The 18,216-nt window shown below is 50.3% G+C and overlaps 1 protein-coding gene across 1 annotated transcript in view; it reads left to right on the top strand.

The window, feature by feature from the left end:
* Nucleotides 1-18,216, top strand: part of LOC144767949 (cell adhesion molecule CEACAM6-like) — a 483,576-nt gene that overhangs the window by 93,099 nt on the left and 372,261 nt on the right. The window lies entirely within an intron of this gene.

Genomic DNA, 18,216 nt, shown 5'->3' with positions numbered 1-18,216 from the left:
TTTTCCACAAGAGCAGTTAAAACATGAATGGCAAAATATCCTATGTTTTCCACATAATTATGGCTCTGTCATATTTGTCACATAATACATCATCTGCTGCATAATCGAACAATTTTAACTAATAAATAGTTTATACCTCAAACGTATCAAAAGTTACTAAGAAATGTGACTTTTGCTGCTTTGAAGTGGAGGGCCCCATGAAAAGATTGACTGGTCACCTTGCTCACTGCTGCAATTGTATGTTCCACTGGTACTAATAAGTAAAAATCTTTGCAGAGGCTGTGAGCATGTGTAAAAATGTCAAAATAATAAATTATCGGAAAATGTACAGCACCACGTATACCCATGTTGTGTGTCAGAGTGCTTTACATCACACATATTACACAGAGACAATCAATCATACGTGTGTAAATCACTGTATGGGAAATGTTACATATGAAAAAGGACTACAAGGTGTAGGAGTCACATGACAACCATACTGGTAAACAGCATAGCTTAATAGTGATTGGTCTGGAGAAACACAAACTCAGAATTTAAAATGTAATACCATGGTTGGGGGTTCTCTTTATTAATCAGAATTGATTTCTACCAAAATGAACCTTTTTTGTAACATTAGGATAATCAAAGACTGGGGAAAAAAACATAACACTCTAATTTATACTTTGCCTGCAGCTCTTACATGACAGTTAATAGCTCACCGTTCTATGTTAGGATGTTAACTTATTAACTGCAAGTAAAAATAGGGCCTCTCTGGCAAAAGCAGGAACCCAATGACCTATTTACATTATGCAAAAACAACAATTGATGAACAGAATTCAGAACAATGTCATGCATTCACCCCAGAACAGAGATCTGGTCCTAAATCTATTGTTTTTTTGCTCACCATGCCATTCCAGTTTGAACCCAGCCATATGCAAATCAGTCTTGACCTTGTGCCTGAACTGCCTGGCCAGGTCCTCCCTGAACTGGATACAAGCATCCTAGGACCAGTTTCATTTGTTGCAGTTACACTATTTACATTATGTGCACTTTGTGATCTGTATGGTACGTGTTCTTAGCAGCAGGCACATTAACCCTCTTTCCATGAGTCAAAACGTCCACTAGACTAAGCACCTTCTGCCTCTACTAAGAACATGAATCAATGGAGTTATCATGCCATTTTTATTGTTGCCGAAAATTGTTGGAGACCAGGAAGGAGACAGCAAGTGCTTTTAAAACCATATTGTACTTGCAAACACGACGCCCCCATCTGAAGTCAGCGCCAGCCACGGTCCGTGTAGGTAAGAGAGGTGGGTGGTGGGGCCGGGAAAAGGGGGATATTGAGGGACAATGCAGAGGGAGAATTAATTACTTATTTAATTGTCCCTCTGCATCATCCCTTGAAATCCCCCTTTACCCGGCCCCTCTGCCACACACTCTTACCTGCACGGGCCGTGGCTGGTCAGCGCCTGGTGCGGTCGCACTGCCCTCGAGCCACCCTGCTCAAGTGTCCTGTGACCTTAGTGACAGAGTCACTGTCACCCTATGGTGTGCTGCTTTGTAGGCCTGCCCGCAAGACTGAAGGTGAACTTCAGAATGAATTGTGGCGGACAGGCCTTGTAGGTTAAACCACACTTGCCACTGCTAGGGTACACCTGCTGCTGCTAAGACACCAGGGCTTCTAAGGTCTTGTGGGGCCTTCTAACGTCTAGCATGGGAATGTGGTCCCTAAGGAGTGTGGTCTGGTGGACTGGTCATGAAGGCTGAACCTAGTACTTCAGTTCCAAATTCAGCATCTCTGACCATAGTGCCCCCTCCTCTTCCCCCACTGAACACCATACTGCCCCACTGAGAGAAACTTGTACTGCACTGACCCGCTATAACACCTGGATGTGACTCAATTCAAATCACGCACTAGACAAGAGCAATATGCTGCCTAAAAAAAAAATTAACAACATCCTAGAAAAAGCAAACACTCATAGGGAATACAAGATTAAGTAAAGCATGAGAATTGTAAGCAAGAAACAACATGGTTACCTTTTTCTTTTTACACTCATTATTCTGAAATTTGTGAATGATTTTGCCTGAAAAGTTAAGGCCATGACTACAGGGTGAAGAAGGGACCCGTTTCAATGCCCATTGCTTATATCCTTGACCCTGTCTTCAGGCAGGTCTCTCCCCCTCACCACTCAGCCTCACCAGTGGGGCGGTATGTCCCTGCTGCGCTCACCACCGCCGCCACAGGTTCAAGGCTCCTCTCTGCCTAGGTAGGCAGGTCCTGCTGACTCTAGTTGTTTTTTTTGCCTTGCTTTATTTTTTATTTTTTACTGCCTTTACTTTGTTCACTGCTGACTGTAGCCCTTGTTGCTTTATTTTTTCACTTGTTTTACTTAGTTCACTGTTTACTGTATCCCTGTGTTGTTTTCCTTTGCTTCCCCGTGACCTTTTTGCCTTCTTTACCCCTCGCCTCTCATGTTTCCTTCCCGCCCCTGTGCCCCCTGCGGCCCGCCCCCTACACTCCCATTCGCCACCCCGCTCCCGCCTCCCAGCTGCTCCTTCCTCCCAGCTCCTTTCATATGGCGGCCGCCAAAGGCGAACCTAAGGCAATCCCATCTGCACCTGGCCGCGCCCAGCGCCGTAACCACAGGCCTCCGCGAACGCCACAACACCCATCACTGCTACGACTCCAGCACCCTCCACACACTCAACACCGGATGATCACGCACCTGCTTCCTGGCCGCCCAAAGCGCACACAAGGACCCTTCTCCAGCCGGAACTGCAGCTTCACCAGCACCCGGCCCGCCAAGCCACCAACCAGGAAAGAACCCAACTACCTCAGATGCATTCTCCTCACCACCTGCTCCACCTGCAAACATGCCGTCGAACTCTGGGACCTACTTGACTCCACTGCCCCAGACGTCGCCTTCCTGACGGAGACCTGGCTGAACCCTTCCTCAGCACCTAACATCGCCATAGCCATCCCGGAAGGCTAAAAGATCATCCGCAGAGATCGCACAAATGGAGTAGGCGGAGGAATCGCCATTGTCCTCAAGAACACCCTCAGAGTATCGACCAACACCGACGACACCCACAGCACTGCTGAACACCTGCACTTCCAGATCCCCACTGACCCCAACACCACCCTGAGTGGAACCCTCGTCTACAGACCCCCCGGACCCCGACCACAGTTCAGCAGCTCCATCGCCGACTTCATAAGCACACATGCCCTTGCCTCCATGGACTACATCCTCCTCTGGGACCTGAACTTCTACCTCGAGAACAACAATGACACCAACTCCACCACCCTGATCGCCAACCTCACCAACCTCAGATTCAGACAGCTTGTGACAACACCCACCCATGCTGCCAGCCACATGCTGGTCCCCATCTTCTCCGCAAGCCCCCACGTCTCCTTCAGCCACACCACCGAACCCCACTGGACCGACCACCACTGCATTCACTTCACCTTCAGGAAGCCCACCACACACCACCGCACCCAACAGATGCCTCATCGCTGCTGGAGCAAAATCACCAAAGACCAGATGGGCGCGAGCTCTCCCTGCAACGATCTTCACGATGCCCCATCTATGCGGCTAAGGCACGATACCGATCACCATAATGATCCTCTCAGTGCCCCTCTCTAAGCTGCCAAGAAGCTGGACTGGGCAAGGCACTACGTGACCCGACAGCAGTGGGAGCGAGTTCGCCCTGCATTGACCCCTCACAGTTCTCCTCCGTGCGCTGCCAAGCTGCGGGGCTGTTCTTTTCCACACGCGACAGCCTCGGAGCGGGCAGGGGAGAGCTCCGCAAATTGGATGCCAGGCATGATATAAGTGAGGAGTCTTCCATGTGACACTACAATCGACCCCCACAGTGCCCCTCTTATAGCTGCAAAGAAATCGGACCGGTCAAGGCACTTCGTGACCCCACAGCGGTGGGTACGAGTACGCCCTGCTACGACCCCCCTCGGTTCTGCTCCATGCGTTGCGAGGCTGCGGGGTTGTTCTCCACATTACGCGACAGCTTTGAGCGGTCAAAGGTGAGATCCGCAGGTAAGACACCAGGCATGATATAAGAGCGGAGCCTTCCACGAGGCTTCAACGTGAATGATGAAGTCAATTAGCGCTTTAAGGTGTTAGAGGAGACGCGATGGTAGGCATCGGGATTAAAATGTCCTGTAATGCTTTCCTGTTCAAGACTGTAACCTAGAGAGCTATGCCGAAATAGTAATAAAAAGAGGACTAACAGATCCGGAGCCCCCATCTTGAACGACCCGCCCCGCAACAACTGGGTGAGTCCTGTAATGCTTTCCTGTTCAAAACTGTAACCGAGAGAGCTATACCAAAATAGTAAAAAAAAAGGAGGACTAACAGATCCTGAGCCCTCATCTTGAACGACCCGCCTACGCAACAATAGGGTGAGTCCTGTAATGCTTTCCTGTTCAAGACTGTAACCGAGAGCTATTCCAAAATAGTAATAAAAAGAGGACTAACAGATTCCCAGCAGCGGCCATCTTGGCATGGACAATATCAAGATCTACCACAAATATCTCTCAAATCTCTATGGCCATACTGTTGAGTTAAGAGAGGCAAGGCATCATCTGTCCCACTATGGAGAAATTCTAAGTGAGACAAGACATCATCCATCCTAGGGTCTGCAATCTCAACTCCTCAACACCCCCAGGTCCTACGACAACGGCACCTTAAGTGAGATAGTGCCCCCTCACCTCGCCCACAGCAGCAGTAACTAGGCCTCCCTGCAAATTAACCTCTAACCCCACCCTCATTCGAGCTCACCGCAGGCTGCGCACCGCAGGCTGGCACTTCTACTCATTATATCTAGTAGGAATCTCCGAGCCTACTCCCTCCCTAACCAATCTCCACAGGGCTCCACCCCGCCACTGACACATACCTTTCCAGACAATGCAGTACGTAACAAGACACAGCTTACCCCTGACATACCCATCCCACTAACCCATCCCGAAAACCCCACCCCATCCCGCCCGACCCCCCTTACCCCATCCCGCCCGACCCCCCTTGCCCCTCATTTAAAAAGATGCCAACCAACTGTAACCCCCACCAGACCATCCCGTCATACCCCATCCAACGTCCGCCCTCCAACCTGATACCCCACGGCCCACACTCCTCCATCATCTACCCTCCAACCTCTCGCCTAACGCCACTAAAATCTTTAAACACAATCTACTCAAGCGACACCCTGAAACCCTCATAGCCGACCTCTACCACAACTCCTCTGAAGTCAAGACTAAAACTGACCTTGTCTTCTACACCACCCTCCAAGCCAAATGGAAAAATAACCTAGCCAACTACCTGCGAGTTACCAAAGCCACCAACATCCCCCACGGCCAAAGGCTAAGTATCTCCAAGTCTCCCCCACTCCCAATTAACGCCACCATAACCCTATGCAGAGATGGCAAAATCATGGTCCAAGCCAACGACTTCAACCTACACCAATTCGATCTCACCTTTCCCAAGCAGCGAAACTCCATCCTGACCCCAGAAAGACCTGACCTACCTAACTCCGTAGACTCACCCCCCTCACAGGCAAGATTGCCCTCTATCCTCCACTCCCACCCCCCCAACCACACCTCCCACCCCAAAAACCAGCCCCCTGCTCCACCCACCAAGCCCCCCAAAACATCTTCCCCAATCCCCCTCCTCACACAAACTCGAGCACCCGCCCAACCTATCCCCGACCATCGGACAAAACCAGACCTGCTCTCTCGAGAAATACCCTACACAATCCCCCCACCACTGCCTATCGGAAGACACACGCCTCTCCACTTCACCTAACCCCCCAATCCCAGACCCCTCGCCCCAACCCACACCCCAACCTAACCCGCCACCTAACCCCCTCACCACAACAACACTCAAACCCCCTGTCACAACCAACAGCCCTAGTCAGTTACGCCTCCCAAACCCACTCATCCCCAATCCCCAGAGACAATGGAAGTAATAAACTAGCGCCTCACACGCATAGAAAAACAAATCAACTTCCTCTTACCTCTGTCCCCGATTCACCTCTCAACCATAACTGAAAACCTGTCCCTACTTCACATCCAATTCAACACTATCACCCATGCCATCAACAAAATCCTTCTCAACACCACTGCGCCCTCCTACCCCTCCAAACATCCAATACTCCCCTCCCTCTCAAACAGCAGTGAGCCACCTCAACAGCCTAATCTCATGACGCCCAGTTGACGCTCCTCCCCTCGCAACTCCCAATCCACCAGACCAAAAAGAATGACCCCCTCCCTCTCAAACACCAGTGAGCCACCTCAACAGCCTAATCTCATGCAGCCCAGCTGACGCTCCTCCCCTCGCAACTCCCAATCCACTAGACCAAAAAGAACGACCCCTGATATATCTCCGAGAGAGGCTTTGACACTTGCTAAAACCTGTGACCCCAGAAAAACCCTAACCCCCTCTTCTCACATCCAAGTAATCACTGGTATAGGTAGAGACAACCCCCAACCTAGGCCCACAAAACGTCCCTCCCAGCGCACAACCATCCCCCAAGCTCCCATCCCCCACAAGCCCACTCCGACAGCGACATGGTAAACTGCATGCTTATAAATTGCAGATCCGCAGCCAAGCACGCTATAGAGCTGGCTGATGCCATACTGTGTAACAACACGGACATTGCGTTCCTCACCGAAACCTGGCCCAAAGAAACATCTTACCCGCTCCTTGACCTCCTAGTCCTCCCTGACTTCTCTATCATTAAAAAAGACAGAATTGACCAATGTGATGGCGGCATTGCCATTATCCACAAGACCAACATCAGCATAACTGAACTCAAAACTCACACCTTCTCAACCTTCAAATACCTTAACTGCATCATAACACGCACAAGTAACAAAACAACAAAATGCCATCCCATCTACCACCCCCCAGGAAATTCTCCGGCGTTCAGTGACCAAATCTTGGACCTACTAACTCAGTGCTCCCTAGCAAACTCTGACAACATCATCCTAGGTGGCTTTAACCTCCCTTGGAGCAATGATAATGACATTGTTATACAGTCCCTAAATGAACTCCTTCTCACAAACAAGCTCACCCAACACTGCAAGGGTCAAACCCACAACAAGGGCTCTACCCTAGATGCTATCATAGCCGCAAACAAAACTATAACCATAAATAACATTCTCCCAATTGACTGGTCAGATCACCACATCATCCTTTTCAGTATCAACCAAACAATAGCTCCTCAAATCAAGTCTCAAATCACCCACCAATGGTCCAGAAATTTCAAAGACATCCCCCTCCCTGCCCTTCAAGAAACCATAACATCACTGCTCCCAACCTGTTCAGACAACCTCAACACGGTCAAGATCACCACTCTGTACAACAAAACAATGACAACTGCCCTTGACCAACTATCTCCCCTAAAACTCAAAGAGTTGGAGACATCCCCTCCCGAGCCTGGTTCAATAACGACCTTAACTCCGAACGAAGAAAAGTAAGAGCCGCTGAGAGACTCTGGAGAGGGAACCCATCCACAATCAACCTCTCCCAACTAAGGAAAGAACGCAACAACTGCAAAAAACACATGATCAAGGAGAAAGCCTCCTTCTTCCGGAACGCACTAGACAAAGCCAAACCCCCCCCTCCCAAAGAACTTTTCAACGTCATCCAGAGACAGACCTCCAAGCCCACCAAAGCTAACCCCCCTGCCTCCAAACTGCACTCTAACAACCTGGCTAAATTCTTCGATGACAAAATCTCCAATATTGAACTCTCCCTAGACCACCACCCTCAATCCCCAAACAGTAAGTCCACAACTATTATGAAACCTCTCCCATCCCCAGCCCACAACATGCTCACGGAAGCCGAGACCACTCCTCCATTGACCCCCAAACCCTTGCCCCCATCCCCTCCCAAGCAGTGGAAAGACTTCAACCCTCTCTCCAAAGAGGACATTACTAATGTGATTGCTAACTCCAAACCCTCCAACCATTTTGCAGACCCTTTACCCACCTCCCTAGCCAAGAACCTCAACCTCACCCTAACCCCACTGTGGACAAAGATTATCAACAGCTCTCTAAACAACGGACTGATGCCCGACTGCATCAAACTAGGCCAAGTCACCCCCCTCCTAAAAAAACCTGAGGCCGACCCAAATGACCTCAAAAATATTAGGCCCATCACCAACCTCCCTTTCCTAGCCAAAATCCTGGAGAAATGTGTCCTCTCCCAACTGAACCAAAACCTGGAATCTAATAACCTACTCGACTCACACCAATCTGGGTTCAGAAAAGGATGCAACACAGAAACCGCTATACTGAGCATTACAGAGGACATTCACAACTTTCTTGACTCCAGCAAGTGCTGCCTACTTGTCCTCCTCGACCTATCAGCTGCTTTTGACACGGTTGATCACAAGCTATTCTTAGACGCCCTTCAAAAACGCGTAGGAGCTAATGTCAATGTCCTAAAATGGTTCTCCTCATTTCTACATAACCCTCACAACTCATAAAAATCAAAAACTCAATATCCGACACCTCCCCCTCAACTCGAGGTGTTCCTGAAGGCTCATTCCCTCCCCCACACTCTTCAACATTTACATGGAACCACTCACTGCCACTCTAAACCAAGCAATCATCAACTACCATCTCTACGTTGACGACACCCAGCTGTACCTCGAAGTCTCTTCCATCAATGACATCCTCTGCCTAAACTCCACTCTCTCAAAAGTAGAACATTGGCTAACTCTCAACCACCTCAAACTCAACCAAGAAAAAAACAAAATCCTTGTCTTCTCAAATCACTAGCAACCCGCTCAGATCCAAGAATGGCTAAACCACCTTACCTCTCTAAACTGCAAACTCACTCCAGCAAACTCAGTCAAATCACTAGGGATCTCTCTAGACCCAAGCCTCAACATGAGTTCCCACATCAAATCCACTGCAAAAGGCGCCCTCTACAACTTAAAACTCCTCAACAAAATCAAACCTTTCATACCCCCCAATGACCTAAAAACTGCAACCCAATCTCTAGTTCTTTCCAGACTTGACTATGGTAATGCCACTCTAACCAGGACAGCAAGAACACACACAGCCCCCTTGAGAGCCACCCTAAACACTGCAGCAAGAATGATCTCAGGGACCAGGAAATTTGACGACATCACCCCTACTCTACAGGCCCTAAAATGGCTACCCATCGAAGCAAGCTGCGCCTACAAAACCGCGTGCCTCACACATAAAGCCTTGCACACAGGCAAACCGAATTACCTCGCTGCCAAACTCACAAAAGCTGGTCAAACAAGAAACCTTAGAAGCTCCAACTCACTCCTCTTAATCCCCCCAAAAAGACATAAACAAAAAGCCCTCTCCTGCTCTTTCTCTGGGAATGCCCCAAAAATCTGGAACTCTCTCCCTACTCACATCAGGACAAATCCCTCTTTCACGATCTTCAAGAGACAACTAAAAGAATTTCTCCTGAACCGCAACCTCTATGCTTCCGGACAATGCCTTAGTTACTCTTGGTACCCAATATCCTCGTGATTCTCACTGTACTTTATTGCTTATGTTTTCACTTATATATATGCTGCAAAGCGCTCTGATTCCCCCGGGTCTTGTAAGCGCTATATAAAACTCCAAAATAAATAAATAAATAAATAAATAAATAACAACGCACACAACAGCAAAGAGCTCTTCAACATTGTGAAGGAACTCTCCAACCCCAGCTCCAACACCAACGACATCCCACCCTCGCAAGACATGTGCGACTCGCTGGCCACCTTCTTCCACCGCAAGATCGTCGACATACACAACAGCTTCAATGTCACGACCGCCCGACAACCACTGAGACCACCGCCCCCACGACCACCACCCGCACCACCCGCCTGCTCTCCTGGACCAGCATCACCAACAGGGACACCAGCAAGACCATGAACACCATCCTCTCCAGATCACCGTTAGACCCATGCCCTCACCACATATTCAACAAACCCAGCATAGCCATCACACCCCATCACCGGAAAGTAATCAACATCTCCTTCGAAACAGCAACCATCCCGAAAAGCTGGAAGCACGCCAAGATCAATGCGTTACTCAAGAAACCCAAGGCAGACCCCAAGGACCTCAAAAACGTCTGGCTCATCTCCCTGCTCCCGTTCCCGGCGAAGGTCATCGAGAAAACCGTCAACAAACAACTGACCTCCTACCTCGAGGAGAACAGCATCCTGGACCCATCCCTGTCCGGATTCTGCAGCAACCATAGCACCAAAACCACTCTCATCGCCGCCACCGATGACATCAGGACCCTGCTAGACAACGGAGAAACAGCAGTCCTCATCCTCCTGGACCTGTCAGCCGCCTTCGATACGGTCTGCCACCGCACACTACGAACACGCCTACACGATGCCGGGATCCAAGAGAAGGCCCTGGACTGGACCACATCCTTCAGAGCACAGAGCGTCCGCCACCCCCCTTGCGCGCTGATGCCAACAAAATTATCTGCAGCCTACCCCAGGGCTCATCCCTTAGCCCGACGCTGTTCAACATCTACATGGCACCCCTCGCCCATGTCACCCGACAGCACCACCTCAGCATCATCTCCTACGCCGATGACACCCAGCTGATGATCTCCATCACCAAAGAACCTCATACTGCCAAAACCAACCTTCAAGTAGGAATGAAGGCCATCACCGAATGGATGAGCAATAGCCTACTGAAGCTGAACTCTGACAAGACGGAGGTCCTCATCCTCGGATCCACTCCTTCAGCCTAGGCTGACTCCTGGTGGCCGACCACACTGGGTACAGCCCCAAAACCAACTGACCACGCACGCAACCTAGGGGTCATCCTCAACTCCACCCTCTCCATGTCTAAGCAGGTCAACGCTGTCTCCTCCTCCTGCTTCAACACCCTCCGCATGCTCCGCAGGATCTACAAGTGGATCCCCACCGAAACGAGAAGAACATTCACCCAGGCCCTTGTCACCAGCAGGTTGGACTATGGAAACGCCCTCTACGCAGGAACTTCGGCCAAACTCCTGAGATGGCTGCAACGCATCCAGAACGCCTCCACACGTCGGATCCTCGACATCCCTTGCAGCAGCCACATCACAACCCACCTGAGAGACCTGCACTGGCTCCCCGTCAACAAGAGGATAACCTTCAAGCTCCTCATCCGCGCACACAAAGCACTCCACAACACCGGACCAGCATACCTCAACAGATGACTCAGGTTCTACAAGCCCACCCACCAGCTCCGCTCCGCCGGACTTGCCCTCACCGCATTCCCCCGCATCCAACAAACAACCGCTGGTGGCAGATCTTTCTCCCACCTCGCCGCCAAAACATAGAACACCCTCCCCACCCACCTACAGCAGACCTAAGACCTGCTGGCCTTCAGAAGACTCCTAAAGACATGGCTCTTTGAGCGGTAGCAGCACCCCCCTCCCCCAGCACCTTGAGAACCTCACGGGTATGTAGTGTGCTTTACAAATGACATGATTGATTGATTGATTGATTTATTGATATTCTTACAAAACATAAGCAGTATGGTTCAAAAAGACCACGTTTGTGAACACAAAGACGCTGTACATATTTTGTTTTCCAATTCACCCATCAACCAGGTATTTCAGTACCTCCAGAAATAGTGCACTTACCCACCCAGGGTAAGCAATGTTGAGAGATGAGAAAACAAAAATAGCGCTTCTCTGGCAAACACTGTAAAGTGGCGTTAATGGGTTTAGGTGGGAATGAATCAATCGGGCCACCTTGCAACAACCCTATCTTGCTTTAGTTTGTTAGTTAGTTAGTTATTTTTCATATTCAGAATGTTTTATTTCTCCCCACCCCGATGTCAGAAAAAGAGACGTTTCCAGCAAACGTGTTTTTCTTTTTTGGAACCATTTCACAGGGGAGCAAATAAAGGAAAGGAGGAAAACGAATGTAATGCCTGGCTGTTCTCTGACTCACGCAGGGTTCGGTTCCCCACGGCCAAATCGGCCCCAGCAACAGAACCGGCACCCTGTCACAAAATCGTCCCCCTCCCCCTCCAGCCTACCCGGGTGTGCCCGGTGCCCGGACTTACCAGTCCAGCCCTGTACTTTACCTCAACATTTAACCAAACATAGGGAGGCTCCAAAGGTCCAGACCAGGTTGCGTTTAGAAACATGTGTTTTACAATGGAGTAGCACACCAGTAATCTCAATGAATGCTCCGGGAGCGGTCTTGTGGAAATAAATGCACAGCTACGATGAAGCGCACAGAATATTCTCTTCAGTGTAATCAGTTTCATTGTGAGACAATATGGGGAGTGTAGTGGCGCGTTCTAGTGTTCGCACGTCACGTACACCACGTGACGTGCAGACGGCGATGTTAGGCTGCGCGCGCAGCAGGCGCAAAAAGAGGATTAGCGCTCAGGCCGAGAGCAGTGCTGGCGGCTCGGCGCTCCTTAGAGCTTAATTACTAATAAATACCAGATAACCCTTCACACGTGCAGCGTCCTCATTTATGGTAACAGCAACGTTACAATGGCGACGAGGGTGGGATAGCAGAACCAACCCCACCAAGCACAGCGAGACCAGGAGCCACCGAGGGAACCAACAAACACACCGGGGCACTGGGCCACGCTGCAAGGAAGAGAACGGGAAGCCAGAAGAGCAAAGGAGCTGGACGTCAGGAGTGACCAGCCAGAAGGGAACAATACAAATGGAAACACACACAGGTATCAGCCCTAAGGAGCGTGGCAGAGCCCAGGGAAACTTGAGAAAGCAGGAATAGACACTGTAGAGGTGGGGCACCACCCAAGACCCAAGAGACAGCGCGCCCAACCAAACGGCTATAGGCCGAGGTGCGCCGAATCAAACAGCGACCGGAGAGACGGAGAGACAGCGCTGGATCCTCCACCAAAGGGCGAGGGGGCGGACGGAAGTAGTCCCCAGCAGCACACAAGTAAGGAGGAGCAGGACAACATGCCAGGCAGTCCCAGGAACCAGGGGAGCGCACCAACCAAGGTCAAAAGTGAAAAGATGAGTGCGCAAGCGGGATATGCGATGGCGCCGGTGCAATTTCTACCCAGGTCGAGTGAGCCACTGATGAAGTGGGAGGACTGGAGAGAGTACATAGACAATTTCATAGGAGTCTTGGAGGACGAAAGTGAGGAGGAGTTCAATTCCAAGAGGAAAAAACGAATCCTATTACTCAATCTAGGCCCCGAAGGCCTGAGGATATACAAGAGCTTGGTGCCGAAGGAAAGAGGGATCACGGACGACGACGTGTACGCCCATGCCATCGATGACCTGAATGAGCACTACAGACCGGCGGTGTGCGTATCGGTGGATTGATTTAATTTCCAACAGAGGAAACAACGCCCAAGCGAGACAGTGGAAGAATACGTGGTGGCCTTAAAGAGACTAGCATCCACGTGCAAATACGACAATTGGGAAAAAGAGTTTATCAAAGACCAAGTGGTGATGCACACCACGTGCACAGCCGTGCAAGACAAACTTGCAAGACAAACTATGGGCCAGCGGAGACACCACCCTAAAAGAAGTGATGGTGATCGTCAAAAGAGCAGAATTAGCGCGAAGGTGTGCGGAAGCAACGAGGAAGGAAACGGTGCCCACTGCCATGGTGAACAAAGTCGATGATGAGCAACCACGCCGAGATTTCAAGTACGGGGGGTCGGGGGCGAAAGGACACAACAAGTGGCAAGGCAACCCTGGTCCACTAGGCAAACAAGCGGGAAACAACAAGAAGCCATGCTACAGGTGTGGGAGCTGGTCCCATGAGGCGCATGACAGGAAATGCCCAGCGTTCCGCGCCAAATGTATGTACTGTGGAATCGTGGGACACTACGAGAAGGTATGTTGGAAAAAGGCATCGAAGAGCGTAGTAAAGTACATTGGACAAGACAGCGAAGAGCAGGACGAAGAAGTGGGGGAAGACGTCGTCACAGTCATCTACATCGAGGACCAGGTATTAGATGTGGACGGTCAAGTAATGAGTGTCGACGGCAAGAGAACGATGAAACCAGTCTTGGAGGTGTCGATAGGAGGAGTACCGACAACCGTGGTAGCCGATACTGGCTCGCCCTACACCATCGTCCAGAGAGCAGTATGGGAGGAGTGTTTTGTGCCGCACCTGGGCCCAGAGCTGGAGAAGTTGGACATCCGGCCGGTGACGTACAACGGGGACCGCATTCCCATGGCAGGGTTCAGGCCGTTGCATTTCAAATTCAGAGGCCGGTCCGCGTTCTGCAAACTCTATTTATCGGAGAGGGGGCCCTCGGTGCTAGGATGGCTTGACCAAGGCGACCTTGGAATCAAGCTGGACCCAGGGGGCAAAGAACAGATACTTCTCACGGAACCGGCATCCTGGCCGGATTTAGAAAAATGGAAAGAAGAACACCCCAAGGTATTTGGAGGCACCGTGGGCAGGATGGAGAAATTTGCCCACAAGATAATCCTGAAGGAAAACGCCGTGCCGGTTGCCCACAAGGTGAGGAATATACCATTGGCAGTAAGAGACGCAGTACAAGAGGAACTACAAGAGCTGGAGAGGAAAGGAATCATAGAACCCATCACGTGTGCCGAACGGCTCGCGCCGGTGGTAGTAGTGATGAAACCCAGCGGGAAGGCCAGGTTATGTATCGACCTGCGTGAACTGAACAAGAGCATCGTGGTGGAGAAATTCCGGCTGCCTAGGATCGAGGAAATGCTGGCTAAAACCAAGGGGGCCAGATGGTATTTCACCATAGACTTGACCGCCACCTACCATCAGATTGCTTTGCACCCGGAAAGCCGTAAACTCACCTCCTTCATCACCCCGTTTGGGTGCTACCAATTCTGCCGCATGCCGTTCGGGCTGGCCTCAGCGGCTGCGGTGTTCCAAAAGCTAATGCACCAACTGTTTAGAAACACCGAAGGCGTCCAATATTTCCAGGACGACATCCTGGTGATGGGACAAGACAAGCAGGATCACGACAACAAACTCGAGATAGTACTGGGAATCCTGGAGAGTAAGGGCCTCACAGCTGAATGGTCCAAATGCAGGATAGGAATGGAGTCCGTGACATACTTGGGACATGAAATTGGGGTACGAGGAGTTACCCCGAAAGCAGACAATGTGAAAGCCATTTGTGAAGCTCCACCTCCCTCCAACAAAGAGGAAGTCCGTTCGTTCCTTGGAATGGCGGAATATTATAGCAAATTCGTCCAGCACTTCGCCTCCAAGACCCACCACATGAGGCAGCTGACCAGGGACAACACAGAATTCGACTGGTCGAAGGAGGCACAAGATGAATTTGAAGTCATAAAGAGAGAGGTAGCTGGAGCAATACCGCTACAAGGGTATGATCCCCAAGGTAACACGGTGCTCACCACCGATGCCAGCGACAAAGGATTGGGGGCTGTCCTGATGCAAGACAGAGGTCATGGGAGAATGGAAACGATCAGTTTCGCCTCCCGCACGCTAACTGAAACCGAAAAGAAGTACAGTGTAATTGAAAAGGAAATGCTGGCGGTAGTGTGGGCCATGACCAGATTCAGGCAGTTCTTGTGGGGCACACGGTTCTTGTTGAGAACAGATCACAAACCCCTACTGAAAGTACTAACGTCCAGCGGACATGCCAGTGCGATGCCCAGAATTGCAAAGATGACGATCAAGTTACTGGAATTTAGGTACGATGTAGAACATATCCCGGGCAGCAGGAACAGGGTAGCTGACTATCTAAGCAGAGCAGCAGCTACGGACGTGAGTGGAGAAGACCAAGCAGGAACGGAAGAGATGGTGGCGCTCACAGAAGACCAAGAAAAAACCATTGGGCTTCAGGAATGGGAGGAATCATATAGGGAAGACCAGATAATGGAGGAAGTGAAGACGGGCATCACCAGAGGATGGCCAAACAAGCAACAAACACGAGGGCACCTCAAGCCCTATTTCGAAGTCAGAGAGGAGTTGTCGATGGATGACCTAGGAGTGTTCGTATACAGGGGAGAGAAGGTCATTCCCCCGGCAGGAATCATCCACAAGCTATTGAGCATGCTCCATGAAGGTCACTTAGGAATAGCAAAACTGAAATTGAGAGCTAAACAAAATTACTGGTGGCCAGGGATGGACGTAAGGGCCGAGAGGCATGTTAGGGAATGCACACAGTGCCAAGGGGCAGATAAGACCCTCAAACCACTACGCCCTGCCCTTGGAAAGTTTGATCTCCCGGGTAACCCATGGGAAGAGTTATCGGTGGACATTCTGGGGCCAATACTGGACACGCAAGGAGTCCAAAAGTATGTCTGTGTCCTGATGGACAGATATTCCAAGTGGCCGGAACTGAAAATAGGTGAGGCGATGGATGCGGAAACGATCGTTAAGTTCCTGGCCGACACATTTGTGAGGGAAGGTATCCCGAAGTCCATCTTGAGTGACAACGGTCCACAATTCAAGTCAGAGAAATGGATGGATTTCTTGCAGAGAAACGGTATACTGATGAAACACACGTCCATATATCACCCAGCCGGAAACGGATTGGTAGAGAGATTTAACAGAGTGGTAATGGGGTCGGTTCAAGCAGCCATCTCCAGCAACAAGGACTGGGAAAAGGAGTTATGGCATTTGGTCTGGGCATACAGGATTACCCCTACAGGGACAGGATACAGTCCTTTCCAGATACTAAGGGGCCGTGTACCATTCACCCAAGACAATCGAGTATGGAAAGAAAAAATCATAATGAGCGAATGGTCCCCTGCAGTAGTGAGAGCCAACTTAGAAAAAGCACAGACTGTCTACTCGAAACACTACAACAACAGGAGGAACGTGAAAGAGACGGGATTGGAAAAGGGAGAATGGGTGCGAGTGAAGCTAGCCACCCTACAAAGGAAGGGTGACAGCAAGTACAGCAAACCTATGCAGGTTGAGGAGGTGCTGGGCAGAGCAGCTCGGCTAAGCGACGGAAACACATGGTCTATGGACCGCATGGCAAGATGCAACAAAGTGCTGAGTTGGGACAGAGTTGGAGCAGACCTGGAAAACGATGAAGGGGAAACCGTAGAGCATGGACATCCAGAGGCAGATCCCGAGGAGAGGAGCAGAGAGCAACAGGAGGAGAGATCAGGTGGTGCCAACCAGGCATTGGCCAGTGAAGACAACACGGACTGGAGAGAAAGTAAGGTGGCCGCACTAACAAGGGAAAGGTGCGGGGAATGGAGTCAGGAAGGAAGGACCCCGTCCACCCCGGTGAGACTGACCCAGAGGGGGAAGGCGGTGGTCAAGCCAGCCTGGTTCCGAGACTTTGACATGAATGGCGTACTGTGAGTTAACAGTTTTGTATGGGAAAAAGGGGAGATATGTAGTGGCGCGTTCTAGTGTTCGCACGTCACGTACACCACGTGACGTGCAGACGGCCATGTTAGGCTGCGCGCGCAGCAGGCGCGAAAAGAGGATTAGCGCTCAGGCCGAGAGCAGTGCTGGCGGCTCGGCGCTCCTTAGAGCTTAATTACTAATAAATACCAGATAACCCTTCACACGTGCAGCGTCCTCATTTATGGTAACAGCAACGTTACAGGGAGCCCGCGGTAATGCGCAGAAATTTTGCAAATGCGTTCTGTTAACCCTTAATACTAGGCACGTGGCAGGGCTGTATTCTGCGTGAGACTCTCAGGCTTCTGTCTCACTAGGGGTCTCAAGCAGCCTACCGCGGGTCACAAACTACAGTCTTAGGGTTGCAACTGCAACCACTGGTGACTCTTAAATGACGTCCATGCTCTACAGGTAACATATGATCTTCAGGAAGAAGCTGAGAATGTCTATGATTGAACTGGCCCTCCTTAAGATCTGGTGATAGGATCAGGTGCGAAGACCCCCAAGTGCGGTGTGTGTTATAAATAGGATTGCCTCTAGCTGGTTGTCTACCTGCACCACCGTTAATGTAATGTCCTGGCCAGTAGAAAAATAAGCAAAATCACCTAAAGCTGGTATTTTTTGTCGTGTCTGTACATCCCTCAAATAGCAAATATAAACAGAAAGCACTTTTAAATGTACCCTAGATGTGCGTTAACAATCCCTTACTAATAATTAAAGATTAAAAAACATAAGTGTCAAAATAAGAAATGAAAATAGACAGGCGATAGACAGTATACAGAACAATGCAAACATTCACCCAAAGTCACATATCTGGATTTAATCCATTGTTTTTTCTCACCATGCCACCCCAATTTGGACCCATCCACATGCAAATCAGTTATGACACTGTTCCCCATGGGA

Source organism: Lissotriton helveticus, chromosome 7 (genome assembly GCF_964261635.1).
Source record: "Lissotriton helveticus chromosome 7, aLisHel1.1, whole genome shotgun sequence".
In the NCBI taxonomy this organism is placed as follows: Eukaryota; Metazoa; Chordata; class Amphibia; order Caudata; family Salamandridae; genus Lissotriton; species Lissotriton helveticus.
Note: the sequence above shows the minus strand (reverse complement) of the source record. Positions and strands in the feature narration are given on the sequence as shown.